This window comes from Amphimedon queenslandica, unplaced genomic scaffold (genome assembly GCF_000090795.2).
Source record: "Amphimedon queenslandica unplaced genomic scaffold, v1.1 AMPQUscaffold_13039, whole genome shotgun sequence".
Classification (NCBI taxonomy): domain Eukaryota; kingdom Metazoa; phylum Porifera; class Demospongiae; order Haplosclerida; family Niphatidae; genus Amphimedon; species Amphimedon queenslandica.
Genome location: NW_003546725.1, coordinates 38,300 through 46,050, shown reverse-complemented (window position 1 = coordinate 46,050; position 7,751 = coordinate 38,300).

The window sequence follows — 7,751 nt, the reverse complement described above, 5'->3', positions numbered from 1 at the left end:
CATAATATTGCTTACTAATGCTAACCTCAGTTAAGATACTTTCATGACCTGCTTAATATAACAACACTGTGTACATGAACAATTTTTAATGTGCAAACAATATTTTTTTGTTAATGAGAACATGCACATGTTACAACAATCATCAAAAAAGATGCGCAACATCAGCTGGCAAGCATTTAATATGCGCACAGCATTGATGGCAGCATCATTCAAATGCGCAACATCAGCCGGCAAACATTAACTTAATAATGCGCACAGCATTGATGGCAGCATCATGCGCAACATCAGCTGGCAAGCATTTACATATGCACAGCATTGATGGCAGCATTAACATGCATGATGATCATTAATATGTGTACAGAATCACTGCTTGAATAATACTACATGTATAATAACAACTTTTAGTTTTACTCAAAAATTTTTCCTGTCTTTCAAATTTTTTCAGCAGCTCCCAGATCCATAAGCACCTGTTATTTGTAATAAACATGTAGTACAAGCCACAAACAAGATCCAGATTTGATAATGACAGCTTCCTCCCTTCCTAACCCTCTGTCCTACATAAATGATAGTCACACAAATTTGAATCAATGCAAAACTCTAATGAACACCAAACCTCTTTCACACCATCTCCCTGTCCATTATAGCAAAAAGGAATCAATATTCACTGTTATACATTGATTAATCTCACATCCTGAATGCAGTTTGATCCCTTGATACTGAGCAATACTGGGTGGATATGCACCAATGGTTTTCACACTCACACATCATTCACATTGCACAAGCAGTGAAATATAAGTCACATTAAACTACCAATGTTTTAAGATGATGGACCTCCCATAAACCATACCCACTTCCATCATCAATCAATGCTTAAGAAATATTAATAGACTTAACTGCTTGGAAATGATTAGTACCAACATGCTTCAAATACAAAGCAGGTGTATTAGTATCACAAAGAATGCCATATAAAGTTTGGGTTCCATATCTAGCCCAGCCAACAAAAGTAGGACTTAGTGAATATGAATATATGGTTGTACCTAATATTGCAGTTAGTGTAATAATCTCTGTGTCAGTGGCCCACACACAATTTCTATACATTTTGGACTTATTTATGTAATCATATATGCTTGAATATCTGGTTGCACTTAATGTACTATTAAACAATTCTTCTTCAAAGTTTGGCATATTACTAACAATTGCTTTACATAATTCGTAATGCTGAGAAATTGACCCAGTAATGAGATATGAAAGGGCATAAAATAAACAGTTTTCATCACCAGGGACATCAAGAGTACTAGTAGGAACTCTTTCATCTGACAATGGTGTTGTTGGACTACCAGGTAAGATTCTAGCAGCTGTGACAAATTTGAGATTTAAAATCTCACAGCACCTTCTTTGATATTCTTCATTACCATGGTAGTAAACATAATCCCATTGTCACATTCAATCAATATCTGGGTTGGGAGGCTCTTCATAAGTAAAGATAACATCATCTTTTTTTGGATTACTTATCTTTAATTTAATGCTTGAGTTTTATAAATACAATCAGACTACTACTACAATGATCATTTTTTACAACACACTTGGTTTTATCATCTTTTGGTGTACATTTAATTTTTGAGAGCTATATAGATACAATGAGACTGCTACAACTTTCATCGTCTTTGACATTAAATTTGGTTTTTAGGTCTTTCAAATTAATTGAAACAATTAATGTATCATCTTTTTTTGAGGAGGCACTACCAAAGCAGTATTGTCAGTACAACTGTCTACATCAACTTTTCTTTTTTGGGGGCAAGGCTTATTTAAAGCATCATCATCAATTTTACTCTTTTTGAGGCGATTAGACTTTTGTAAATAAGTACTCTTACGTTTATTGCTACTAACGGTACTGTTACTAGTACCTTGTACATGACCTACAGACACCTTGGCATTCTTACTACAAGGTTCACCATCATCAATTATACCAGTCACTTGAATCTTTCTCTTCTTTCCTTCACTTTTCTTGATTTGAGGTAAGTCATTCCAAATTTTACTTCTGAGGCAGTTAATTTTGTTAATTCACGGATTACTAACTTTAACAGAGAGAGGATCAAATGATAATAAATGTAATCCATTTAATGTACGTACACGAGACAATGCAACATATGTCATACCATCCCCAAAAACATCAGTCGATAAATCAATAATGGCTGTATCTAGTGAGAGGCCCTGACATTTATGTATAGTAATAGCATGAGAAAGAATAAGGGGAAACTGTTTCCTATGTATATACAAATTCTTAGATAGCATAAATCTAAATGTAACCCTTTCTATGTCACAAGGTATATCAATATGATCAAATTTGATTGATATACGTGTAGCATAAATACCCATTACTGTACCAATGGCACCATTAACTAATCCTACAGTCACATCAATATTACGTCGTAGCATTACTCTACAGCCTACTGCTAAAGACTACAGTTTCTAAACAAGCTGTTTTGCTTTGTTGATCTTTTAGTTTCTCTAATCTTTTTCTTGTTTCTTGTCAAATGTTGCTGTGCTGCCACTTTCATCAACAACATCAACACATGCCAATTCTATTTTCTCAGTTTCTAGACCTTCTAGCATTAATTCATTGATTTTTTAGCAGGCGTCTACCTTAAGAAATAGGCAAATTGGAGGATTTGTTCCTTCACTTTCCAATTCCTTATATTTTTCTTGTATTGAAACCTCAAATACGCGATACTTAAGCGTATCAATAGTTTCATCAGTCAGACAGCCATGCCTAACAGAATCAAGCATCTTAAAGAAAGTTTTGTCTCCTTTCTGTCGCTCATTGATTGTTAGTTCATCATATTCTACTGTTTTTTCCATATGTTAACTGCACTTGCTGCTCCAAGTCTAGTTTTTACTACTTTGTTGCTAATTTTTTTAAATACTGGCCTACCATTAACTGGTGGCAATTGTAAGAGGTCACCTACAAATAAAAAATTTTCAGATCCAAACCATTCATCAGCACCAAATATATCTTCTAAGCGCATGTGTAAGTATGCTAGATTTAGATTGGATACCATAGATACCTCTACTACTATTATAATTTTCAAAATTTTAAATGTCATTTTATTCTTTTCTGAGCTTCTTTACTCAAAGCCCAATATCCAGCTGTCTTTCCCTCATGCTCTATTGGTAGCTGAAATAATCTATGTATTGTTAGTCCTCCTACATTAAATGCAGCTATACCTGTTGGTGCTACTATAGCACACATAATTTCACCATTTTTTGGATGCCATATGTCATCCACTATTGCCTCTATCAAAAACGACTTACCAGTTCCACCTACACCACTAATAAACATCCTTAGCGGTTCGATATTATCTAATATAGTAGTCTTGAAGACTCATTCTCTAATATGTCTTCACGTTCTTTTTGACTTATAAGATGACTCTTAATTTTATCAAAAATTCTTTTTTGATCTACATTAAGCATTGCCTCTCTTTGCTCTAATGTTAAAATAGGTACATTTATATGCATGTCAGCAATATCAGGTACTGCTTCCATTATTTCACCTTGTAATTGAGGCTCATCATCTTCCTTGTTATCAGGAAGTTCTTTAGTAAAACCAGCTTTATTTCTTGCATCAACTATTTTCTTCCAATTACGTTCAGCTTCTAATAATTTCTGTAGTTTGTTGAAATGATTTTCAATGCCACATATAGATGCCTCTCTGTGACGCCTAAAAGCTTCTTCCATTGTTTCTCCTTCCATTACGAGTGTGCTCTCGTCTCTAAAAGGCACAAATAAAAATATTAGCGAGCAATAAAAATCGTCTCTTTCCACTTCTTACATAGGATTAAACTTCCTATGGTTTGGAAGGACTGGCTTTGATCGAAGTTTGTATTCTCTTTCTCCATTTTCTCCTACTTTATCAAATTTGTAATTAGCAACAAATTCGTAAAGAGATACATCTTCCATGTTATTTGGTCTTGTTGGATAAAAGTCTTCAATTATGCTAGGATTAAAAATGTCTTAAGAAGATTGATCCATTTTAGTTAAATATGAATAGTTTTTGATTTTTCTCCTCCTCTTATGAGGCAAGTACACATTAACGTACTGTACGGTTACTGATTTCATGTATAAACTTTCACCAAGAAGAAGATTGCTAGCTTCATATAATCCTACTTTTTTAGCTCGAAGTAATTTTTGTCTGATTTTCCAAAGCCTGCTATATATGATATCACAGCTGCTGACTTCATCCCATAAGTCCTGTGCGTGACTCTTTTCTGCTTTAGTGACATCCAGTTACATACTCTGTTAAGGAAAGACTCCTCTCTGCTATGTATTGCAAGTCTATATTTGCACGCCACAATTTCAACAGTAAGGGATTGTAGTCGTTGACTTGAACTTCTTTTTCATTTCGTTTGAGATAATGTATTTTATTGCATGATTTCAAGCTATTTTCAACATCATTGATGCAAATACTATCTCGTACTGGTCTAGGAAAATCAAATCGGCATCTAGATACACAGGTCTTGCCGACTTTAATATTTCATTTGCAGTATTTGCTGCACTTGTGCATTTGGTATTTTGTTACCAAAAAATTTAAATCAGGTGACTTATTACTATCTGGTATATGACAGGTAATTCTATCTTGTATGAAAGAACACACTTCTTCTGGACAATTGATTCCGACAACAGGAGCATTTTCAATCCATAGGAGGATGTGATAATGAGGCGCTACACGCATTTGATATTCTTTTGTAACATAATATTGCTCTACTTTGCCTAGAATACCTCTCTGGAGAATGACTATGGTAAAGAAATCCTTAAATTTGTATGAAAATTGTCACGATACTGAAACAGGGTCCTCTGTACGTAATCTAAAAATACTATATGATTGTGGTGCATTATTCACTTTTCTTAAATATTGCGCTATATCAGCTGAATCGTATTCAGCACAACTTAATGTAAGGAAAAGTGTTGGTGAGCCATGCTCAGCAATCATTGCTTTGACTTCACCTTTCACACTGAACCAACATTGATTTGTGCCACGTATTGGAGCCAACATGGTACTTAAATTGCCCTCAAATTCTTCGTTTAATACATTTATTTTTTCTAATATTTCAGCAACAGTTTGACCACTGCTGCATCTTGTTTTTTTTAATAAATTATATATGCCAGTTTTAAGGCCTTGTTAATTTTTAATTCGTAATAGTGCAAACAATATGAATGATTTCTACAAAATCGGGAATCTTTGTTTAAAAGTCTTGATTTTATGTATTCACTAAATGATAAAGTCTGTGCTGAATAGCTTTGTCTGGGATGATGCTCTCCATATTGTCCAGTAGGAAATAAAGTAGGAAAGCATAACAAATCAAGATGCTCTTGCCTATTGTCTATAGGCGCTTCTTTTACATTCATTAATTTATATTGACTGATATCAGAACCTGTTGCAATTTTACTATCAAGATTTCTAATGGTATATGCCGAAAGGCCTTCTAAATCTTGATCATTTGCCTTTTCAAGCATAATACAAGTAGTATTGCTAACTACTTGTATAAAATTTTTAGACGATTCGTCGATGGAATCATCGTCTACATTTCTATAAAGCCAATTTATTTCTTTTAATTTCCTTAGTGCTGCTTTTATTTTATTTACATCAACTAGGCTACGCCAGACATTATTTGATTTAGTAGGCTGTCCATTAATAATAATATAAAGTTCTGGATTAGGCAAATGATTAGAATCTATACCAATCTCATTTAAAGTTTCCATGGTTTTTTCTAATGGAAGGGGTAAATAAAACATGGCACCTTTAAGAGCCTTCAAAGAATTATATGTAGGCACTTTTAAGGTGTGTGTGCCTATTCTAACAATTGTCTGAAAACATTTGGCTCTCTATATTAACTGGAAACTCAAAGGATCCAAATTTTCCAATTCTTTGGGTATTGGCTCACACTGTAACCCATTGAGCACACGTGCTGGAACTGTATTTTTCCTAGTAATAGGTTTACAATGATTACAAATATACATAACTTTATTTAATGCTGTAGGATCAGTTTTTCTAATGTAATCTAATAGGACATTCCAAACATCACTATCTAAATTTTTAGCTTCAGTGACAGAAGTTTCTCTTAAAAGCCTCTCACAGCTACAACAAGCATTAACAGTCTGATTAGACAAAGCTTTCTTAAACTCGTCAATAGCATCTGAATACTAAAAATAAAGTACAGTATCTAAGTTTTGTACTCTAAATTGGTCATCTTCTTCACCATCATTAATAGCATAATACACATTATCAAAATTCAGTCTCATCAACTTCACTGATTTTTAAATTTGTCAATTGTGCTACATTGCCATCTGCAAGGGAAGAGTCAATAATATCTATTGTTAAATGGGCATTTCTAGCAACATAAAAGTGTTTCAAAAGGCGTCTCAACAAAGGATAATGATCAGATTCATTGCGTAAAATACGCAGCATGCTTTTACTTTCAGTATCATTACTACTACACACAATGGGATGGCCTAACCTTTCACAAACAATTTCTCAATATTTTATATATTTTTCAACGCCATTTTCATCCTTTTTACAATTACAGTTACATTTGCATTATCATAGAAATCATGTTCATGCACATGATCTATTTCTTCAACATGTAGCGATCTTGTCATATAATGAGTATTAGGACAATAATCACATGCATCTAAATGCTTCCTTAATTCTTTAATGGGTTCATCAAAATATCGTCCAACATCAATAATAGAACTAATGTCACTTTCTAATAAAAGCTTGCACCTGTCTGTACAGTGCCATTTGAGGGTATGCTTTTTCTTATTAGTATTATTATCAACATTATCATCTTTAGAGTCACTATCATCATTACATTCTTTTACTCTATCAATACATGATACATCAACACTCCCTGCTACATAACAGATGCCATTTGTATCAATAGGGATTGCAATTGGACTATCTAATTAGCTATGAGAATCATCATTAGGATACAAATATGCTGATTCATAAAAATAAGGCTCACTATTCTTTGTGTGACTTTGCTCACCAAAATCACTAAAGCTATTCAACTTCAATTTCCAAATGCTATTTGCTGCACGTATCAATACGCCTACTTTGTGGGATCTGTTTTTCAAAACTGATTCTAACAATATACTTGATGCAGCATTATATTTACTGTCATATGATGTGTTCTCAAAATCTACACCTTTCATACTTGATGACATTAAATCATCAATTATTTCAGGGCTGTAATAGAAGGCTTCAATAATTTTTGTAAAAAAAATTCCTTTGCTTCACTATTTGGTGTAGGTAGTGAGTAATTAGAATGTAATCTATACAATATTTGGCCATAATTACGTTCATAATAATCTTTATTTAGACGCCTTTTATTTTCCTCATTTAGTGCTATTTTTAACTTATCCATTTCATTAACAGATAATTTATACTTCAGCAATTTATCTTTTGTCACACGTAATATTGCATCTCTAATTTCATCAAAGATTTCTGTATATGAAGGTCTCGATCTTTATGATAGCGTTCCTTTGATTTTTTTGGGAGTTTGGATTGTTTTGATAATGATCCCTAAATGCTTTTTTCTTTGGTTGTTGATTATTTTGATAATGCTTGCTAGAGGCTCCTTTTTATGGTCTGGATTTATCCTATAATTTTTTTAGAATAACAAGTTGATTTTACTTTTTGCTATCCTTCTTTTTGTTGTACCAATTTTTACATTTCTGCAATATATAAATAGGGT